The sequence below is a fragment of the Castanea sativa genome, chromosome 8 (assembly GCF_040712315.1).
Source record: "Castanea sativa cultivar Marrone di Chiusa Pesio chromosome 8, ASM4071231v1".
In the NCBI taxonomy this organism is placed as follows: Eukaryota; Viridiplantae; Streptophyta; class Magnoliopsida; order Fagales; family Fagaceae; genus Castanea; species Castanea sativa.
In genome coordinates, this window is record NC_134020.1 from 52,787,991 (window position 1) to 52,812,888 (window position 24,898).

The window sequence follows — 24,898 nt, forward strand, 5'->3', positions numbered from 1 at the left end:
AATTGAGGTTTTTCTTTTTCTTTTTCTTTTTTCTTTTGCCTTAGACATCCCTCAGCCTATGGCAACTTTTATACCATTCTCTTTTATTCTTTTATGTGTACATCTAAGGATATTGCACAAAATAAGGTGGCTTGGTTTTTCTGTTTTTGATAATAAGATGGCTTGGTTTTAATGTTGAATATTGGGTGCCTCCGGATATTGGATGATTGAATGAATACATATACTGGAAATATGAGAGAGTTGTTGCACTAAAGTTAATTAGAGTTTTCTTAGATACTGTGATAACAATTAAGGATTGCATTTTTTTTTTATAATTATTTTTAGTTTTCTTTATTTTTTGAAGAATATAATTTGGAGTTGCTACATTTTTCAATTACAAAAATAACTGAGAGATTTTATGATTGAAAAATCTAGAATCCCCTCGTGAGGGTGTTCAAAGGCTACAGTATAGTTTATGCATTTATAAGTAAAAAAAAAAAAAAAAAAAAAAGATTCATGATCATTTATATAAGTAAAGACTAGTGTCCTTGATTGATAGGGATTTGGACCCGTAGTACCGATGCTGACTTTTAGACTTTTAGTTTGGGCCAAAGCAATTAATATAGAATACAGCCTACAACTAGTTAATTCCGAATTGCCATCATAGTTGCAAATCATGGTCAACCACATCTAGTGAATTGTTCTCCACCAATTGCAAATCACGGTTTGTTATTAGCCAATCACAATCATGGCCGACCATTGTTGCAAATTGCCTCCCCCATTTCAATTTTGGAGAATTTATCATTCTCTGCCATAGCAACCGAGTTGATTAATGGGAGAAAGAGAGACAGAGAGTGGGAATTTTGAGAGAGAAAGAGAGAGAGGAATAAATTAATAATTTGTAGTGGTCTGTTCAGCAATAGTATTTTGAGATTCTGTTCATTTTATAAATTTATTGGACGAATTGTTGATATTGATGCAATTTTAGGTGAGTCTGGCTATATATATATATTTGTTGATACGAGATTTGTTGAGAGTGTGGGATTGCTCTAAATCAACATGAAATTTTTTTGGAGGCCTATAAGTTCAGGGGGGAATTAGTTACCCGTGGTTTCCTGGGAATTGTTATGGGAAGAGCCCTGCTTATTACTTCAGTAGGGAGCTTTGGTAATGATAGCTATCTCGAACCTCCAAAGGACTTGTTCTTGGGAGTTGTGTTTTATTTCTAAGGCTTTTTTACTCATATCACATCTTTGGGCTGGACTCATCTATTCAGGCATGATCTATTGGGCCTTTGATTCTCAGTCCGAGCTCAAGTTCATCCCCTCACCAAAATATTTTACATGTAAAAGATTATACATTAGAAAATATTTTATTTGGAGCGTAAACAACCTAACAAATCATCAACTGGGGAAAAAAACGAACAATTAAACATGATTTGATATTCAAAAACGTCAAAAATAACACGCAACATAGGCACAAAAGGTCTCATTGCACAATCACAGGCCGGATGACTATTTTTTATCTTTTGGGTTTCTTGGACCAATCTAAACTTTTAAGGGGCCGAAGTATTTGTGTTCAAATTTTAAAATATTACATATACATACGATTTTATTAAAAAAAAAATTTGGGGCTGGGCCCCTTCATCTAAATGTTATTTCCATTATTAATTAAGGGTTGACTTGAGAGGTATTAGCAATCTATACATGAGTTGGTGGTACTTTTTGAGGTGATTGATGCTTTTATACTATAGCACCACTTGAATTTAGGTATATATAAACTAATATTTTCCACTTCTATTTTTTGGAGGGGGACATAGTTGTGGTCAGCTGCTAATTATCTTCGATTTAAAAAAAATATTTTTTTTAAAGGTTGATTTTGGCAACTTAATTCTTAAGAGAGAGTCATATATACATATTACACGAGACAATTTAGGTATAAATACATATTACACCTAAAAAAAAAGGTCTTAGGGCTAGCGGAACATGGCCCCCTTAGTCTCAAGGTACATTTATCCCCATACTTAGGTCTTCCATCAAAACTATTATCTAGCATTAGTGAGCAATGATTCCATTTGCTAAATGAAATCATTCAGCAAATGGATTCGTTGCTTATGGGGATCATGTAGATTTTTCACCCGCTCCAATTTTTATGGTAATGATGTTGTTGAAGAATATTGCACTGACCTTGCAGGAGAAAACAAGAAGGGTTTTGGAGGAATTTCTATGGAATGAACATTACCTTCCAACATCTCCACCACCTTAGTCATGGATGGCCTATTTGTTGGAATGGTCTGGATGCACCACAAGCCTACTAAAATCATTTTTTTTTTTTCATTTGTTCCTCCTCTTCTATTATGACCATGCTGTTTTCAACATTCTCACCCAAATTTAGATCCTGATAAATCCAATTTGGAAAATATCTCTCAGTAGTATGAGAAACTTCTGCATCAAAATTCTTTTTTACCCCAACCATTTCAAGAATCAACATTCCATAGCTATAAACATCAAACTTGTAAGAGACTCCTCCAAAGTTTCGACTAAAAACCTCTGGTGCAATGTATCCTATAGTTCCTCTAGTACCGACCATAGATACAATACTCTCCTTCTTTTGGCATAGTCTTGCAAGGCCAAAATCAGATATTTTTGGACAAAAATCATCATCTAGTAGAATATTTTGCGGTTTTATGCCAAAATGCAAAATCCTTGTGCTACAGCCACGATGCAAGTACTCTAATCCTCGAGCGACACCAACTGCAATTCCAAAAAGTGTTTTATGTTCTAACTTACAATTTGTGCTAGAAGATTCTGGGTTGCATATGAACTTATCCAAAGATCCATTGGGCATGAATTCATAGACTAGAGCTCTTTTAGTTCTCTCATAACAGTAACCCAAAAGAGTGACAACGTTAACATGGGAAGTTCGGCTAATGCTAGCAATTTCGTTAATAAAATCTTCTCCGTCTCCTTTCAAGTCATTGATGACTTTAACTGCTACTAGATGTTTGTCCAATAGCTTTCCTTTGTATACACTTCCATATCCACCTTGACCTAGTTTGTTTTTGAATGAATGGGTCATTTTCTTAATATCTGAATACCTATATTGCTTGGGAGCGAGTGAGCCTTGATTCATTATAAAAGCCTTGGCATATTGATTGTCTTTGGTTTTCTTCTTGCTAATCACTCCCATACTTGATAATTGTTCTCTTTTGAGGTAGCAAATGATCATAACAAAGACAATTGCTATGGTCCCAACAATTCCAGCCACAAAACCTGCATTTAAAGAGTGTAATTAAGAGCTTTCAATTATAAATAAAACAAAACTTTACTAAAACTTATTAGGTGCAATACATTAGCTTCTCAATTAAATTCAAACACATGGTTTAAATTTAATTGGAGAATCTAATGTACCGTACCTAAGGAAATGTACCTAAATTTTACTCTTACAAAATTCTTTCATAAAAGATATAAAAATATATCTACTTCCCATTAAGGGTTCCCTCATTAGTATTGTACCTTTAAACAATCGATTCCACCGGGAATAGCCTGAAAAACCAGCAATATCTTAGTATCAGTTATTGTTAGGTATAGAATCTCAGAACATAAACTAATTGATGATTCAAGCCACAAGACATGACCAAGAAAGCAAAGGGCAGACAAAAAATAAACAAAGTTAGATTTAAGTGTAATTTGCCTATATGGAAGGAAAATAAAGTTGAGATGTAATTCATTATGAAACTTTACAAAAGAAAAACTAAGATTTTTTTTTTTTTTTGGTTAACATAAGTTTAGGTGAGGGGAGGCTACCCTATACCAGGGCTAGGATAAGCCGCAAGCTTCAGAGAGGACTGACATTGGACTTATAGATAGTCCACCAAGGAAGACTGCCGACAGCTTGACTTGAACTTAGGCCTTTTGGAGGAAGCGTTCCAACCTTATCAACTGAACCAACCTCGTTAGCAAGAAAAACTAAGATACTATAAGAGCATTAAGGAGTCAGCTTGCATTTATTGAAGTTGTTTACTCATTTAGGTTTTATATTTAAAGGGCTAATGAAAGTAGGAAAAATAAAATCCTTTTGCACTTTCGGCTCCTCTCTATTGCTACAAAATTACTGTATTACACATTACATTCCATTTACCTGCAAAAAATTTTCATGTTAGTACCAAATTTTTTTCCATAAGGGTGTGTTTGGTTGGAGGTGAAATAGAGAGGATAAAAAAAAATTAAAAAAATGAAAGAAAATGGTTGGGAGAAGTGTTTGGTTGGAAGGGAGAGGAGGAGGGAATTTTGGTGGGGCTCAGGATTTTCTCTCCTGACCCACCAAAGCAAAATCTTCAATAAAATCTCCCCAAATTGAAGAGAAAATGGGAGAGAAAATTGTGCAAAAACTTTTGGACAAAAATGCCCCCATCAAAGCCCATTGTGTACATGCTGCTGCCCATTGTTTCCTATTCTTTAAAAAAAAAAAAAAAAATTCTAATTCACTATGTACATGCTGCTACCCTTTGTTTCCTATTCTTAAAAAAATAATAAAAAATAAAAATAAAAATCTGATTGGACATGGCCGAGCCTTTGTTTCTAACTGCACGGCTGTTTTTTTTTTTTTTAATCTCCAATTCTTTTTTTTTTTGGGTAAATTACAAAGTTGGTCCCTATCCTTTACACTATATTTCAATTTAGTCTCTAACCTTTCAATTGTGTCAATTCAGTCCTTAACCTTTCAGTGCTGTGTCAATTTAGTCCCTGCCATTATCTTTTGAATGAAAATTATTGATGTGGCAAATGGCTCAAATAAAATTTTATTTTTTTCCACATCAATGAATACCTGTACCGCTACATCAGCTTTAAAAGAACCCAAATTAAAAAATCTGAAACATGTATTTTTCTAAAATCCAAAATCCCTAATAACTCATCTTCATCTCTTCTTCATTCTTCCTCTCTCTCATTCACCACCCAAGAAGCATGATTATATTTATATTATTGTTGGTATGGTTGGAAGTAGTAAAAGGATTTATGTAGCCAATCTCAATTCCTCGGGATGAAGGCTTAGTTTCCAAAGAATTGGATTTGAAAATGATACGCTAACATTTGCCAGGATGGGGAAAGTAGAGTTGTTTTATGAATTTTTTCTCCTTTAATGCAAATAGTATATTTTTTGAATGTATTGTATAAATGAACCACTCTAAGATATAGTGTATCTTACTTGATTTCTTTTTGGAGGCTGCCATATGATCACCCACACTAGTTTTTTTTGTTAATAATGTGAAACTTTTTTCCAAGATTTACCGGCACTATATAGAGAAGCAACTATGTACAGATGCAGCAGCAAACGAAAAATGGAAAAAGATAAAGGTCAGTAGCAGTCCGAGATAGAGATGAGTGGAGACTAAGAAGAAAGAGAGAGGGAGAAGAGTGGAGAAAGTCGGGGATTTTGGAATTTAGGGAAATAATTCAGATTTAATTTGTTTTTTTTTGTAATTGACGTGGCAATACAGGTGTCATTGTCAAAAAATAATTTTTATTTAAGTGTTTGTCATGTCATCAATTTCCATCTAAAAGATAACGGCAAGGACTAAATAGACACGGTACTGAAAGGTTAAGGACCAAATTGACACAATTGAAAAGTTAGGGACTAAATTGAAATATGGTGTAAAGGATAGGGACCAACTTTGTAATTTACCCTTTTTTTTTTCTTCTAACCTGGGCATGATTTTGTTTTTTTTGGTTATTTGGCTTTTTGGATTTTTAACTGGGCATGATTGGTTCTTTTGGTTGGTTGAGTTTTTTTTTTTCATGATTTTTGTTTTAATAAACTTGGTGTGTTTGTTTGTTTGTTTTTAATTTTTTTTAACTAGATAATTTTTTTAATTAGGGCATATGAGTTAATTTATATAAATTAAATTTTCCATCCTCTCACATTTCTTCTCAACCAAATAAAAAAGTTTTCAATCTCTCTACTTTTCCACTCTCCTAACCAAACACAAATGAGAGAAAATAAAATCTTTGCTATCCTCCCTAAGGCTGTCCATGGGTCTGTCAGACCCAAAAACCCATTCGACCCGAAGGCCCACGGGCAAATCAAAATGCTCAGACGGGTAGGGTGCGGGTCTTTTAGAGTCAAAATTTTGGGTTTTCGGTTCGGTTCAGTTTTCATATTTACTAACCCGTAGAAACCGACCCCACCCAACCCAACCCAACCCGTGAGAAATTTAAAAGGAAAAAGGATGGGTTCAAGCTTCAGTTTTTCAGATTCACATTCTCCTCTCTCTCTCTCTCAAATCCCTAAACCTAGCCTCCTTCTTACCGCTGCCGTTGTCAAGTTGATGCCACTGCCTTCGTCGTTGACTTGTAGTCATTGTTGCACTTACTATCCATAGGTTAAGTCTCACTTAAACCCCTCTCTGCCTCCTTTGATATGCCATTGATCTTGTGCATTTGATGGTGAGTCAAAGTTTTTTTTTTCCTTTTTAATTTCGCACTAACCTTGTGATAGTTGTGGTGATGGTGGATGATGGAGTGGTGGTGGTGGTGGTGGTGTTGGTTTAGTATTTTCTCTCTCTTCATTTCAATTTCATTGATCTGGGTTTTGTAGTCAACTGATGACCCAAGCTGACGGGTTCGACCTGAACATTTAATCGGCTGCGGGTCCAATTTCCGTTTACCTAATTCAATCGGGTCGGATGCGGGTCAGCCTCAAACCCGATTTGGCCCGACTCGTGAACAGCCCTAATCCTCCCACTTTTCCATCCAATCCTCATTTTCTATCCTCCAACTTTTTCATCCTCCCATCCAAACGGACCTTAAGGGTATCAGGTCGGATGAATCGGGTAAGCCTCAAGTGGTGGTTAGCTTCGGGTGAAGCTGAAAACTGCTGAAAAAGGAGAAGGGGTAGCGAGATCTCGTCAGATTCGACAAGACCTGTCCAAGATCCAATGAGACCTCTCCAAATCTGGTGGAGATCTCGTCTAATTCAGAGTGATTTCATCCAAATCTGGTGGAGAACATGTCGGATTTAGTGAATTTCTAGTATATTTGGTGGATCTCTGCTAGATCTAGTTGTGTTGGTTGCCGAACTGCATTGTATCTAGCAAAAAGTCGCCGAAATTGGTGAAAATTGTCAGAATTAATGTATTTATGGTTGGGTCGAGTTGCTCGGGTTTGAGAGGAGGAGACCTGCCACTGTCTTGTTTTTGAAGATTGGGACCCAAAGTTGACCGCCTGAGCAGTTAGATCTAGTGGCGACGAGTTTGGTTAGGTTTGGTGGGTGGGTTGGATTTGCGGGTGGTTTGACCACCCCTAGCAATAGGACCCTGGGAATCTCCAAATTACCATACGCATATGATGTTATGCTAATTTGTAAAGCAAAGGTAGCTGATATTAAGTCTTTGATAGGCTACTTGGAAACATATTGTAGATGGTTTGGACGTTTGGTCGGTCTATTAGCTTGGAGTAGTCAGATATTTTGCTCCTATTTCCTGGAATGAGTTATGTTAACCTTTGAATGACGGTGAGTTGGGCTTTAAATCTTTTGAAAGTTTGGCCATATGGCCATGATAGCAAAACAAGCTTGGTGGGTTCTCTCCAATAAAGATAGTTTTTGTGTCAAAATTCTAAGAGCCAAGTACTGAGTTGGTAATAATTGGCTAAATTCCGGTCCAACAAAAAATGCTTCTTGGTCTTGGAGAGGCCTGATAACTGTTAAACCCCTTATGACAAGAGGTAGTTTTCACCCGTTATGACAAAAGGTGCAAGTAGACGAATAGGAAATGGTGATAGCATTTCGGTTTCGGATGAGCCCTGGATCCCAGAAGTTACAAATTTCGTTCCTAAGCTTCTAAGAGACCATGGGGAAACTTAATGCCTAGTGGTTTCTCAAGTAATGAATCATGATAAATTAGGCTGGGATGTGGCAAAGCTGAAAGTTTATTTTGATGAAGCCTCTGTTAAAGCCATATTGAACATTCCTAGATGGAATAGTGCCTAGGTGGATGGATGGACCTGGATAAGAAGTATTTTTGGAGATAGTACAATCCACTATAGTGTACTAAAAAATGGATGGTACGGTAATACAAAGATAGTACAATCCACTATAGTGTACTAATTTATTGAACTTACACAGGCTTGACATGGGGGTTAAACTCCTGGACCTATATTCTAATAGCGAAATTGGCACACATCACACGAAACTCTTCAAATCTACCTACGGTTGTATCAATTTGATCACTTCTACTTGTTTAAAATCAAGGTAAAAAGTGTAACACTATATTTTAGCCTTATTTTAATTTGGTCCTCAACATTTTATAGCTTTTATTTTAGTCCTTATATATATTTTAATTTGTTGTCATTTTAGTTCTTGCCATCATTTCACTTTAAGTCAATTAGCCACGTAGACAATTTAAAATGTGAAAATTTGAAGACCAAATTACAGAAATCTTTAGGGCATTGGGGACTATTGGTTTTGTTGTTAGGGTTCAGTTAATGTGTGCCCTTAGGGCACACATTAAGCCTTCTATTTTTGGAAACATTTTCTCGATAATTGAAAAAGTTGTCAATACTTTTCAATTCCCGAGAAAATATTTCCAAAAGTGATTTATTATTGTGTGCTCTTAAGACAAACATTAACAAAATCCTTGTTAAAATATACAAACATGATAGGTAAAAAGAGTGACTGCTGACATAAAATTACCGGGCTTATCCTACTGGCTTAAGATTTTAATGTTGTGTTTCAACTTTAAACATGCTATTTATCAATGACTAATCTAAAAAATTCCAGAGTATTAGTTTTCAGATCCAACCCCAAAAGTTCTCCCCTAAAAAATTATCAATATTGCCAATCAATCTATAGAGACTAATTAAGAGGATACCAAAAATTTAATAGAATCATTGCACATCGATTATTGACGAGTAGTATACGTACCTGGTGAGGAATAATAGCACGTTGACTGATTCCGCCTCAGGTCATAACCACATACTCTATTATATTCCGTGCAGTTAAGACCTAGGTTGCACCGACACGGCATTTTTGCCAACGTATTGGTACGACTCGCCGGACTCCAGTGTTCGAGCGGTGTCGGTTTTTTTTTTTTTTTTTTTTTTTTTTTTTTTTTTTTTTTTTTCGCTTCTCCGACACGACACCGACACGGCCCCGACGTGGTGGACTCTCCAGCAGTGGGAAAAAAAAAAAAAACAAAAAACAAAACAAAAACCCACACAGCCCAACCGTTGATTTCCCTCTGCCCGCCGCTCTCTATCCCTCGCCGGAGCTACATCAGGCCGATCGGCGAGTTGGCGAGCTCCCTCTGTTCCTTCCGATCTCTCTCTCTCTCGGCGTGGACAGATCCGAGCTTCTTTTCTGCCCTCTATCCCTCGCTGGAGCTACATCAGGCTGATCGGCGAGTTGGCGAGCTCCCTTTGTTCCTTCCGATCTCTCTCTCTTGGCGTGGACAGATCCGAGCTTCTTTTCTCTCTCTCTCTCTGTTTCATGTTTTTTTTTCTTTTATCTGTTGACTGCTTAGACCTTTCACTTGGTGTACTGTGGCGTGTTATATTTATAACACCCAAACCTCCTTTTTTCTTTTTTTTTTTCTTTTTTTAATCCCCTCACTGTGTTATACTTTATTGTGTGTGTGTATATATATATATATATATATATTTTTTTTTTTTTTTTCTTCTTCTTTACTCAACCTTGTCTTATAAATTATAATGTTTATTATGAATTTAGTGATTTTTGTTTTTGTGTCCTGCTTATTTCATTTTATGTTTTTAGTTTGATATTGAATGTAGTCTATTTAAACTTTTGGTTTGTACTCTAAACATTTTATGTGTATTATTGTACTACTTTGGATGTTAGTTTACTTATCTGTAATTAGTACATAATTTAAATTCTAGATATAAACGTATTTTATGTCTAAAAATATTTAAAAATATGTCTAAATATAAAATTTAATTAATTATTTAATTGCCGTGTCCACGCCGTGTCGTATCCTTATTTTTCAAAAATTGCCGTATCACCATATCCGTGTCCGTGTCGTGTCCGTGTCCGTGCATCATAGGTTAAGACATGCTGCCGTATCCACCTTCCATTTCACATCAAATCCTTCCCTAATAGCTTCCTCTAATTTTGACTGATCTGTTTCTATTCCTGTCCACGGACCGGACTGAACTTGAACTGGAACAGGAACAACTACGCTTACTTTACATTCCCCAGGCCCAGAAGCTCCCCATTTGATGTGCGCAAAAACCATTTTTTTGGCAATTGAATTGTCCGAGGGAAGTATTCAAAGAAAAACCACAGCCATAGACTATTGTAAGATCCTGTAAACCAATGCCAAAATCCAATAGTGTAAGATCGAAGGTGGAATTCACGAACTCTGGTGAACAAATCCCAGCCGAGAAGTCGTCTCTCGTAATCTTGAGTATTTGGGCCTCGGGATTGACACCTAACACTTGGTACGTCACGTTCGTAATATTTATGGTAGCAACACTTCCCCGGCAATTGAGCTTTAATCCAGGATAGCCACAACTATTTGGTCGGTTTTCTCCCCAAAAAGGAAAACCAATGTTATTCAACTTTCCACAGTTGAACATATTGCTACAGATCTCGTACATATCTTCATAGCATAAAGATAGAGGAATCTTGATGAAAAATAAAGAAGCAAAAAAACGAGAAGATGAGAGAAACTAAAAAGAAGTAGGAAGGTAGTGATGATGGGTTATCTATTGTACTAAAAGGAAAATAAACGAAACATAACTGAGTGACTGTTAACAGGTGGAGAACATAACGTCCAACCAATAAAACAAAAAACAATTGTATGGAAAGAGAGAAGGAATCACATTGGACGTTTAGTTGACTTAATTACAACTTCTTCTCCCATGCAGCCCCAACCAATTTTTGTTGCATGTGTGGTTATGGTTAATTTATATAGAAGTCTGAGTTTAGATGCAAGCTAGCCTTTCGCTACACAAAATAAATACATTTTCTTCTCATCCAATCTCATGTCCCTACTCCCTACCAAGTTGTAGTCTAGTGAACTCTACTATTGTTCAGACTTCAGACTACCCCCCCCCCCCCCCCCCCCCCCCCACACACACACACACACACACACACACACACACACACACACACACACAAGTGGAAAACCAACAAAAATGCGGTCATTTAATGTGAATCAAATGAAAATAACAGACAAAGAGCCTGTTTGGTAGAGAAGTTTGAATAATATTGTTTGATTATTTATAATATATGTGTGGGTAAAAAAGTGTGTTAAAATGTGTATAAGGTTATTTAATATGTAAAAATGTGTGTTAGAACCACACAATCAAGCAGAAAGTTGCAAACCCTAAATTAATCAAATAATGACTACCTCATAAAAAAATTTAAAAAAAATCAGATAATGACTAAAAGCTTTGCGTATTCAATACGCTGTGCGTAATTTGGTCCAGATTAGGTGTCGTGACTCATCAACACTTGGATGTGAACGTGTAGCTCTCATAGTATTTTCTTTATTTATGAAAAAATAAAAAATACTATGTGAAGAGTCCCATTTCATTAGATCTTTTTCCAGCCAAAAGGATTGAACAAACACGGGCACCCGTGGTCAAAAAACTATGTTAAGAGACTGACTTACAAACCATGAACCCAAAGGCTTTTAGGCTTCCAGTTTTGTTCTCCAACTCATCTGGTGGTTCAATTTGCTGACTTTATGGTCATGTAGAAGAGACTAAACCCATCATAGGGTCTACTTTTACCCCTCCAACAATGTGACATGTCAGATTTTGCACCCAAAAAAAAAAGTACGATTCACACACAATTCTACTCTCATAAAACCGAAATCTCTTAAACTTTTACAATTTTTCACGTCAGCACAATATTTTAATAAAATTATCATTTTATTTAAATAAAAGTATTTTTTTAGTTCAAACTTAATCAGGAGTGAAACTTTATCTCTCTAATAAGTCCAATTTAAACTCAAACTCATCATTATCATTTTTTTTAAAATAAGATTATTTTTGTTTAATCAAAACTTAACGATGAGTAAAACTCTAACTCTAACAAGTCTAATTTAAACTCAAACTCAAACATTGATAATCTATATAAAAACAAAAATTATGTAGGACTAAAATAAAATAAAATAAACTAACGTTGTTTGGGTTGAAATTTCTAATAATTATTATCTTATATTTTATATGGCAGAAAAATCATCTCTATTTCTTTGGAAAAAAATTAAAGATGCAAAATATGTCTTCCAGCCTAAGGAATGATGAATTTTTATTTGGTATGTTATATATAAATTTTTAAAATTTGGTTTGGTTCTGAAGAAAAATTTGGAGATTCTATCAATTTTAAAGTTTTACGTCTTGGAGTTTTTGGTATTTGCATCTCAATAAGTTGATTGTAATTCTTCACCTCAAATGTTTTTTGTTTAGGTTCATGTGATTTTTAGTTTTCTTATTAGAAGCTATATTTTTTGCTGATTAATGATTTGTTTGGATTAATTTCAATTAATTTTTTTTTCAAAATTTCTATTTACTCATTGTTGGATTTTCTTTTTCAGAATTAATAGTTTTTCCGTGTATCGCGCACGGGTTAACAATTAGTTATTTTATAATTTGATATTTAGAGAGAGAGAGAGAGAGAGAGAGAGAGATTTGAACTGAAAGTCTCTTTTTAAAAATATTAAGAAGCGATAATTTGATCTAAAATGAGAGACAGAAAGGGAATTTAAGCAAAAGGCAATATTTACTGACCATAAATACGTACCTTCAACAAAAAGGACAAGAAATATTCTTGCATAATAACAATTATGCGGGTCATTACCATTATTTTTTTAATTTCCTATATTCGAATATTAACTATACATATTAACTCTCATGAATTGGACAAATTAATGGTATTTTGGTGGACTAAGTCATTCAGCAATTTTAAACAGAGACGATAGTAAAATAGTTAACAAGTGGGCTGGTCCAAAGTATAATTTCTCCTTGAATCGAAGCCAGAAACGTTAAAAAATCTTAGAGAAAATTAATGATGCTATTGAGGTAAAAGAAATTATATATAGCGTACCTCGAGGCGGAGGAGGAAGTGGAGTAGATGATGCCGTGTAATTAAAAAATGGGTAAAGTTCGTATCTAATATTAGCGCTCGGAAGCCTAACTGTTCCACCTTGTTTTCCAGTGCAGCACATGGGAAGAGAACCGATGGCACTTTCCAAAAGTGTCAAGCATGAACTGAAGTAAAGCTCCGGTGTGCACTGCACCAAACAGTAGAGTGTCACCGAGCTCGTAAACTTTACAGCCGCCGTTGCAAATTTCTTGTCCGATTGGGAATTGACAGCTTGTTGCTTCAATGAATTCATGGTGCGTGCTAATAACGCGTTGAACCGGTCTGGCTCGATGACATCCTGGGCTGTAGTGTTAAAGTTCTCAAAGGGAACTAAGTTGTTCAGGTCTGATTCGTTGGTGTAACGCAACGTGCACTGTGCACACATCGTACCAGATTAGGATGATTTTGTCGAAAGGACAGCGGTTTCGTATGTCTTTTGTTGCCGTAGAGATGCAGTCTTTACAAGCAGCTGGGGTGAGATCACCACGGCAGAAAAGAAGACCCGTGGCCACGTCTGGAGGGTTTTGACCCACACTGGTTTTGTAGAACCCATCTAGGCGTGTGGAGTTGGAAGATAGATCAGAGAGGAGGAGGTTGAGATTGGCTTGGTAGGTACTGTTGGGAGTGAAAAAGCTTGAATTGGAGCAGTAATGAGCGGCGTAAGTTGGTGCTCCTTCACTTCTGCTGAACAGGTTAAGCAAGCTTAATAATAGCAACCAGGATATGGGAATTTTGAAGTCGGCCATTTTTGCCTGCAATTTGCTACTATCTGTAGCTCCAACTATTGTAGTCTACAATTTGCCTGCAATTTTCATCTACTTATTGTAGTCTTGGTTTATGCATTAAGTAAGATATTATTGGGGAATTGAAAAAGTTTACTATTGTGTGCCCTTAGGGCACACGTTAGTAAAATCTTATTATAAAATGAGATGGAGAAAAGATGAAGTAGCAATTACCAAACGAAACGAAAAAGATGAGGTTAGAGGGTCCCTCTTAACGCACGACGGACTTGACTATTCAGCACGTGATGAGGAAAAAACAATTCAGAAAGAAGAAGATAATGAATGAAGGTTCTACTTTTTTTTTCTTCATCCAAAACTAATCACAATGAAATTCCGACTTTGTTCGCGGTCATAAAATGAAGTTATTGATGGTTATGTTGAAAAAATTAGGGGCTGTTTTCAAAAAATGCTCACTCATCACTTATCACTAATAATACCACAACTTCTTAAGGTGGCATGTTCGGCACTTGTTTCCAACTTTGATAACTTAAAAAATTTTACTTTTTGTGAGACCCACGGATTGACTTGGTGCAACTTTTACTTTCTTTCTTTTTTTCCCCTTCAACCCTCAATACCAAAACTCATCGAACCCAAAGCTTCTTATTTCTTTCTTCTTCTTCTTTTTTCCCTCAACCCCAATACCCAAACTCACCGAACCCAAATTGCTCTCAAGTACCGTTCATCGCCTCCCTCTTCATCCATTCACAAAACCCAGCACCCAACTGAAAAAAACCATCACCATGCAAACCACAAAACATCAAACCAATCCACCATAGCAGATCCGATCATTCACACCACCAACACCACAACAAATTACACTATAAAGCTTAGAAAGAACTAAAAGCGGGAAAATTAAAAGAGAAGAGAAAAGATTGTGAGAAGTGAAGAAAGAAAGAAAGAAAAAGAAGAAGAAGAAGAAAAAAAAAAAAAAAAAACCCAAGCCCAGAAACCCAGTGAAAAGGAATGGAAAAAAAAAAAAAAAAAAACCAAACCCAAAAACCCAATGTGAAAAGGAAAGAAAAGAAGAAAAAAAGAAGAAGAAGAGAATAGAGAAACCAAGCCCAAACCCAGCATGAAAGAAAAAATAAATAAATAAAATAAACCAATCCCAAAAACCCAATGTAAAAAGGGGAAGAAAAAAAAAATAAGAAGAAGAGTATAGAGAAACCAAGCCCAGACCTAGCATGAAAAAAAAAAAAAAAAAAAAAGACAACGCGTGTTAGAGAGAGCAAAAGGTTTGACCGTGGGTCCCAACCATGTCTGTTTATTTACCAAAATGCCAAGTTTCCATAACTTGAAAACACCCAAAATGTGTTCTCAGTTTTGCTAACTCATCACTCAAAAATCAGATAATTGAGTGATGGAAACCAAAACTGAAAACAAATCCAAACACACCCTTCTGCCGTGGGACCCACCAATTTTAAGTTATGGGTGATGAAAACAGAGCGATGGGTGATGGAAAACATGGAATCCAAACAGCCCCTAGTTTTCCACTTGATTGAAAAATTAGTCCATATGTTGGAAATAGTATTCATTTCTTTCCAACAATCACATTATTTTGTTATGTGCAATGACCCGAAAGGCCATGTGTATTGTAGGCTTGACTAAAATTAATCTAACCACCACGCACCCTTGGTGCGGTGGTCACTCTACAAGTATAAATGCTTATGGAGTGTGGGGGGTAAGGGCCGGAGGTCAAGTCTCTAAGAGGGAGCTTCACACACATATACACTTAGATTAGGCTAAAATAAAAATTTTATCTTGTATCAAAAAAACTAAAATTAACCTAATCTCTATACACATATCTTGCTTAAGGTTTTTTGTAACTCACCATCCATTACAATAAAGATCTACCCGCTAAATGCTTCCTCTATGGACATAAGCACACTAGATTGAACTACGTAATCACTTCTTTTCTCTTTCTCACTTCTGCTTTCCTATATCAATTTTCTATTATCTATATTTTCTTATAATATAAGGTCGTATCAAAGCCACTTTTCTATGGCCTTCAATTGCTTGTTAGTTTAATGTTTTAAAGACCATTGTTTTTGACAAAAATCCTGTCTCAATCAAACAGACAAAAAATAAAAATAAAAATAAAAAATCCAAAAACCCTAGTTGCCACAAGCATCAACAAAAACCCAAATCAATTTAAGACAACCTAGTTGAGCTTCCCAATATATATCTATATATATATATATATATATATATATATATATATATATATATTTTTTTTTTTTTTTTTTTTTTATGGTCTTGATTTTCACTCAAACTTCTCGAGCCACCGCTACAACCATCATAGATCGAAAGTGAAAGAACTCTTGTCACACACCACATTTGGATATTCCTTGGCCTCTAACAATTAAAGCAACAACAACAACAAAAATCAACCTAAAACAAGGACCCAAGTGCTCTCACAATTGTCCTAAGTCTCCTACCATGCATTGATAATTCAACAGCGCCATTAGGGTCACTCACACGGCACAGGTGCTTGCTAAAGCTCCTTACGCACGTATGTGCCACATCATTAGACACTTCAACACTATGTTAGTGCCACATCACTTATCATGGTAGCACCACCATGTCATTGCCGCACCATCACCATGTCAGTGACACATAATTACCACATTAGCAGAATTTAGGTCCTACCCAACCCAACCATGATTAAAAAGCTAGCCTAACTTGGTTCAAACATTGAACTCGATCTTTTCTCGAATCACTGATTCAAATTGGACCAAACTGCTAGACTAAATTTGAAACGTTGACTTTTGATCAAGTTGACCAAATGTCTTTGACAAAGTTGACTTTTTCAAATAAGGTATATCTTACTTTATGCTTATGTTTACTTCATGTAGATTCTAATTTTGGGTTCTATTGACCCATATGAGGCACCAAAGTCACTCAAATTGGCACATTTATCTATCGTTTATTAGTTAACATACACAAAATTCATCAACTCACTCATGAATTCATTCCACACTATGCTCAATCCATTCCCCATCCAATTCCATCATTTATGGTCACTTTTATGGCATTTTCAAGTGAGTTTCACAAGCTTATATTTTAAAGTCAAGGAATCAGTAAGTCTCTACCTTGAGTTTGAGAGGAATGGTTAAAGAAATGAGTTTATAATGTGTAATGGATTTTAGGCTCAACTAAGGTTAACCTAATCCCTATATATACCCAGCTTAGAGTTTTTTGTAACGTACCATTCATTATGGTAAAAATGTAACCTCTAAATGCTTTCTCTATGGACGTAGGCTGACTGGTTGAACTACTTAATCTCATGTGTTCTCTCTTACAATTAAGAGGTGTTCTCTCTTACAATTAAGAGTGATACAATAAGAGATTAATATTGACCTATTAAGAATGACACAATAAAATTAGAAATGAAATATATTAATATTGAAATATATATATACATATATATATATATATATATATATCAATATTAATATATTCCTTTTTTATTTTATAAATTTTCCAACTTAAAAATTCAAAACCTTATAAGGTAAAAAGGTAGTGTGCTGAACTATTTATGTACTTAGTTTTTAAAGTAAATTTTTTATTGAGATACTATAAATTTTGTTGATATATTTTTTTTGTTTTTTAAGAATAAGTTATGAAAAATATTTTTTTATGAAAATCTATTGAAAAAACTCCAAGAAATTTTTAAAGTATGTAAGCAATTGATTCAATATATTCAGAATATTACATAGAAACATAATAAATTCTAATTGAGTCTTTTATATTTTCTTCACTTGTATTGATGAATTTACATGTAAGGACACTTGCTACAAAATCTATATCTATCTATATATATCTAAAAAATAAAACCTAGAATTTATTATTATTACGCTCTAATTGAGCTACATTAGTGGCCATTTCATTATCCATTTTCTTTTCCAATATTTTCGATAATTTTTTTTAACAATTACTCATTTAAGGTGAATTAAAAAACTCTATTATTTAACAATCAAAAGACCATCTCTCACATATTTTTTAATTCTTCTTCTTACATTAATTTTTTAACTTACTATTACACTTTTTCTAACCTTTCTAACCTTTCTCCAGTCCTTTACATTTTCATCTTCCCACTACTCTCTCTCTCTCTCTCTCTCTCTCTCTCTCTCTCAATTTTTTTCATTTTTTGTTGGATATTTTATTTTCTTACATCTCTACTTTAAATTGATGAATTTTTGTATTCTTTAAAAGTCTACATGTGTTTTGTTGTTTGAAAACATGTGTGGAAATACGTGTAGGTAAAAAAGTGTGAAAATACGTATAATGTTGTTTAAAAGCTGAAAACATGTGTTTGAGTGGGTGTACCAAATGAGACCTTAGTGTCTGTTTGGGAATAGCTTATTTAGCTGAAAGTGAAATTTTTTTGCTGAAAGTACAGTAGATAAAGCTAAAAAGTAGCTGAAATAGTACAGTAGGACCCATGAATAATACCAAAAGTGCAATGGGACCCATAAATAGTAGCAAAAATAAATTGAATAGTAAAAAAAGCTGGTTTGTTAAGCAATCCCTAACATGCACTTAATATAAAAAAAAATTAGAAATTAGAAATTAAAATCCAACTAAGCTGAAAGGTTAAACCCAATCTTACAATGCAAAGCCATTGGAGATGATGCCAATGAAATAGCCAAAGTCTGAAAGGTGCCGCTAGATAGCATCAAGAAGAATAACAAATTTTCACCTAAAATGTGTTACTGAGACTCTTTGTGCAATTCTATTCATAATACCATATGTTGTAGCCTGCGTTAGGGTAGATGTTACAAACCCATAGGTAGAACTCACCCTTGAAAACCGGCTTTCAAGGGGAGGATGCCCAAGAGCTTATAAACACATAGTTAAACTTATACTTCATGTGGGACACTAGGATTAAAACATACCACCACACTTCGCAGCCGACATCCACGACGGCTCACTCTAGCGACACTGACTCGATGGTAGTTCTTTCTCTTTTGGTGGCTCCACTCACCTATTAGTTATTTTGATCTAGCCTCCAGGTCTTCTCCTCCGGGATCCAACCACAAAGTCACAACTCATTTGATCCCATACTCAATGAGCTACATCCAATGACTTGACATGGTGGTTGGCTTTGATACCAAATGTTACAAACTCATGGGTAGAACTCACCCTTGAAAACCAGTTTGCAAAGGGAGAGTGCTCAAGAGCTTATAAACACATGGTTAAGCTTATACTTAATCCATGTGGGACACTAGGATCATAACAATCGATCTAAGTTGGGTTTAATGTATCAAGAAGTGTGTTGTTCAAACATAACAAGTGGTATCATTAAAAACATGAAAGATTGATCCAAGAAACAAGTGAAGAAAAACAGTTTCAACAATTCTCAACACTTGCATCTATCGAGAATTAATGGTGAAGCTCGACACAAGCTCGATCTATCGAGACTTACGATTTAAGAATTCTCATATCTGAATTTCGGCCCATGATGACTTGGATGATTAATGCTTCTCTTTCTACAACCTTAGACCATATAAAAGGCTTATTTTAAAGTCATCAAAGACACAGAGACTCAATTAGAGAACTCATACACTGTGAGAAGCTACTGCGTTTGTGCGCTTTAGGGTTTTATAACCAAGTGCTTCCAAATCTTCAACATGCTTTGAAGTGAAGAACTTTGTAGCCAATAACAATTGATCAGTTGCTTAGAGTTAGTCACAAACTGTGATCCGTATATGCAAAGAAGTCTTTTACAACAGTAAGTCCAATTGGGGATTAGTGTAAAGGTTCAACTATAGGTTGATATTTTGGGATAGTCCAGAGTAGTGGTAAGATTCCTTATATTTGTAACTCCATGTTCTTGATTGGTGGATTCTTGGAAGTGATGACTTGAAAGTTACTCGGTGGAGTTTTTGCCTTGCGAGGGGTTTTCCCCATTCGTTAACAAATCACCGTGTCGTTCAATTTCAACTGCATATTAGTTTATTTGATGATTTGTTGGTGCCTCCACGAATTGCATATAATTTGACCTAATTAATAAATTTAGATAATTGAATTAATTAACCGAGGTCAATCTATAACCCAACAAAATATTCAATGGTTTGCGTTTGTGATGGCCCTAATGGTCTATTTGGATTAAGGGGGAAGGAGAGTAAAGTAGAGTCGAATTAATCCAAAATTAACCTATTTTTAACCAACTTTACTCTACTCTACTCCACTCTCCCTCCCTCTCTCCTCAATCCAAACGAGCCCCAAGTTTTGTATCTTCATGTTAACACAAGATCATGGGTTTCGTTAATGTTCTTTACTTTTAGCTCACAATTTTCGTAAAAATATTGATATTGTTTTGTGGGGAACGGATTGTGTTGGTTTTTGTTGAGTGAGGTGAAACTATCGATTTGGGTTTGTTATGTTATGGCTACCCATGTATTTGGGTTGGTTTTCAACTTATTTAGATTTTAATTTTTTATTATACTAGTCGCAAACTCACGCAATGTGTGAGAATAGATAATTATTCATCAACTTAAAGTAGAATTGGGAAAAAAGGATAAAAAAATTGAGAGAGAGAGAAAGAGAATAATCAATTTTTTAGAAGAGAATGTTAGAGAGAATAGCAAAATAAATATAATATTAAACACAAAATTATCTAAGCCATGTTATGTAAATAGAATAATATTATATTCTTATATACAGTCTTTATAATGCAATAGAATAACATTTAACGATCAAAGAAAAGAAAATTTTAAAAAATTTAAAAACACAAAACTAAATCACATCAACCCAAAGCCTTGTACACCAGGACTGCTTTGAATTTAATCTCCATTTAGAATATACGCAAACATCTACAAATACATATATTGAATGCTCTGCTTTACATATCCTAACATATGCTCCACTTTATACTTGAACTAGCTATTGTAATGTGTGGCAAACAATTTACAAATAAGTATAACTAAATGCATAGTAAAATTTTACCAAGTTTATATATAATATATACATATTTGTATATTTGAAAATATAAATAATTATTAATAAAATAAATATAAGTTTATTTGAAGTAAATGAAAAAAAAATCATCTAAATATGGGTTTTTATTTTTTTTGTTTTTGAATGCGCTTTGTGGTAAATATGTTATTCATTTGTTATTATTTGGCATAATTTTATTATTGTTTGGGCTATTTTAACTGTTATTTGGGATAGTTTTTAGACTATATTTAAGGTGTCAATCCCTCTCATAGATCAAAATAAAATAATAAAATATTAAATTGTGCAATTAAAAATAAGTATTATAAAAATATTGTAAGATTTTATTGTGTATCCCATTAGCTATTCTTTCACGTAGTTTCCTAGCTAATGACTTAATTATCTTTTGTGGAATTTCCAAGCTAATTACTTAGTTCTCCACATAGGATACTTGTAGTGGGGTGAATACTGAGCCTTATTATAACGGGATAAACATTGAGCCTATTTTAAGCATTGGCCCAAACAGGGGAAACAAACCTAGCATTGGCTAGCCCATTCTGATAATAAACAAAGGTCCTCAAATCATTAGTCAGAACCAATGGCCTTCCGGGCCTAGGGCTGAGACCATGTCCGAGGCATATTCGAGTTACTAAGGTAAATCCCAAAGAAGGTACACTTTTCTAAGGTAGCTTTCTAAAATTTTTTGATGATTCCACAACAACCTCCACATTAATGAAGGTCACCTGCCTAGCACCACCACATTTAATGCAGAAGGACAAGCCTAAATAGTAGGGCTGGACCTAGACATTTTGGGGCCTGTCCTAGACATTTTGGGACCTTAGGCGAGAACTAAAAATGAGACTTTTTTTATACTTATATATTAATTAAATTAATGTTTATTTAATATTTTTATATTATAATATATTTCATTTAAAATCTATTTTTCTTGCCTTTTGAGATGCAAATGGGGTCTTTTGTGATATTTTCATTTAAATTTTGTGTTATATTTTGTTTATTACTAATAACAAATTTATCCATTGATCCTTTTTGAGACTCAATTAATTTTTCTTTTTTCTTTTTTATAAGTTTTTCATATCTAGATGCATATTTTCTAGTAGAAATTTCTAATCAAACAATATATATATATATATATATATATATATATATATAAACTCTAAAATAAAAAATAAAAAAAAATTTCAAGTGTAGAGCGAATGAGAAATAGAACTTGATTTATATAAAAAGTATTGTTGTAGTTTTACTGAACAATAATAAGTTTTTAGCAATGTCAACCTGCAATATATATATAAACACAAGATTAAAATTTATAAAAAAAAAATTAAGTACAAGCATAACAAAAATTTAAGCACAACCATAACACAAGGCTTATTAATAAGACCCACCTAACAAAACACAAAACAAATAGTATCTAATCTAATATAGTTATATCTATAATCCATAAATAAAAACGTAGGCTTTATATAAAATAAAATAAAAAATAAAAAAAGTTAAAGGCCCAAACCAAACAAAAGTGAAACGTCCAGGCAGGAGGAGGCAAGCCCAAACCAAACAAATGAAGAGACCAATTCCCAAATAAATTATACTTGATATGCTCATACACAGAAAACTCAAAACGAATGCGCAAAGCACTAAGCGAGGCGGAGAAAGCTATGGAGAGAATCAGAGAAATTTTTGGGCACCAACAACAGTGGAGTTGTGGACAGAATCAGAGAAAGAATGAGATGAGAGAGATCGGAGGCAAAGAGCAGAGAGAAAGAAGTGGAGGGAACATTATAACTAAAAATTTTAGGAATTTGAGGTGTTTTATTTGTTTTGATTTGTGATTGTTTTGTGGTCAATCTCTTAGACCGGATTTGTAGTTTATCTTGTTGATTTTTGGTTTGTCAAGAGGATAATAATGTTATTTTTGAACAATGATTTTGTTTAGAACCAATGTTTAACCAAATTTACCAAAATTTTTATTTTTTGGTTAAAAAGATGTGCTGGATATTTTTATTTCATTTGAAACTTTTTTTTTTTTTTGCCCCTACTACCCTTTTTTTCTAAAATTTTGGGGCCCCCTTCCACTTGGGGGCCTTAGGCAATTGCCTAATTGGCCAAAGGGAAGGGCCGGCCCTGCTAAATAGTAAGAAAAGCTCCAGAAGTCTTTGTTCATGATGAAAAACCAAGAAAGAAGAGCCCAATAAGACTAGACGTTATCCAGGTGGACGCCTGAACAGTAAGAAGAAACCCTAGAAGATTCCATTCATTATAAAAAACCAAGAAAGAAGAGCCCGATCAGACCAAAAGTTATCCAGATGGATAAGGACAAAATACGACAAAGAAGGAGATGGCTTATATAAAAGAGAAGACAGAAGAAAGAGAAAAGAACGACATATAATATATCAAACAGAAGGATAGCTTACATTCTGAGAGAATATCCTTTTAACAAAGAATACTAAATTCAATAAATAGAAGTTCATTTCCATATAGTGTGAGAGTCCTATGATTCATGTGTTATTGTCCAAATTTCGCATTATGGATCAATATTACCCATAATACAAATTAGTTACAGGATTATTCTCCAAGAAGAATCGATAGGTACTTGGGAAGCAATATCTTTTTTTTTTTTTTTTATCTTTGTTTTTTAAAGAGTTTCAATCTATGGTATCCGCTCTTGATGATAGATCTTTATCATCAGACCAAGACACCAATTAATTTTTGGTATAGACAGAGAGTAAACTCTAGATCTCTTTTTCAATCATCAAATACTTCATCAATTGTGCTAACTAGAATCCACAAAAAGCAATATCTCTTTGTTTGTCTTTTATAAGTGATAGTTATTAATGATATGACTAAATGTCAATTTTCTAATATAGACGTTTCGGCTGGCATTGGGATTGTAACAGTATTCTACATCATGATATAGGCTTTTCGGCTGGCATTGGGACTATGTAGTTTCATGCTTTAGAAAAGAACAAATACCAATTATAAAAGTGATCAAGAAGAAGAACACAACAATCAATATGTCAAGGCTTTCTTAATAAATCAAGGCTCGCTTGCGCTCAATCAATATACTTTTTCTGAGATTGAGAAAATCACCAATTCATTTAGAAACAAATTAGGTCAAGGAGGCTATGGTAGTGTATACAAAGGTGTAGTACTGGATGGTCGTCTAGTAGCAGTTAAAGTAAATAATAAGTGAGTTGAAAGGGGGCTATGGTAGTATATACAAACGTATATGATGGGATGGTTGTCTAGTTGCAGTTAAAGTAATGAGTGAGTTGAAAGATACTGGAACAATAATTTATTAATGAAGTTGTTACCATTAGTGGAACTTCCCATGTCAATATAGTCACTTTTTTATGATACTGTAATGACAGAACTAAAAGAGCTCTCGTTTATAAATCATGTCAAATGGATCTCTAAATAAGTTCATATATGATGATACCAAAAATTGTCAGTTGAGTCACTTATCCAAATCTGGAGTATTAAACGATCTTGTAGGATCTGCAAGATAAAAAGAGTTGATCGAAGAGACCACCAGGTTGTGCCTGGTGGGGGAGCCTCCAATGCCTGAGTTAGTATCAATCCATATATTTTGTATATAGATAGTGTTTTGTAGTCTTTTTTTACGTACCTTAGCAAGTGAAGCATATTGTCCCTTTTATAGGTGACTTAGGTAGCTGTTGCACATAAATGAAAGTGATTATTACCCTAATTGTAACGTTCTTTGTCTTGATGAGAATTTAACACCTTTGATGGCCTACTAATGATGCAATAGTCATCCATTAAGATGAACAATCTTAATGACTTTTATGGACTCATCAATTGCCCCCCATTCCGAAGACCGTTTTGCTTTGTGCTGGTCAGGCTTAGGGAATGTTTGCTTTGTGCTGATCAGGCTTAGGTAATGTTCTTGACTTGTTTAGATTCGGACTTCTTTGTCTTCAACTACTTTCTTCTTCAGGAATGGTAGTTTATCTATGACCATTTCTTAGTATCTGCCTTTTGAAGGTCCTTTTGGACGTTCGAAGGATCGTAGCTTGAACTTGAAAGTAAGCTAATTTCTTTGGACAAAATGTGTTAGATTT

The 24,898-nt window shown here is 34.4% G+C and overlaps 1 pseudogene; it reads right to left on the bottom strand.

Annotated features, from left to right (window-relative positions):
* Nucleotides 1-1,862: 1,862 nt before the first annotated feature.
* On the bottom strand, nt 1,863-13,829 carry LOC142606533 (LEAF RUST 10 DISEASE-RESISTANCE LOCUS RECEPTOR-LIKE PROTEIN KINASE-like 2.4; annotated as a pseudogene).
* Nucleotides 13,830-24,898: the final 11,069 nt, after the last annotated feature.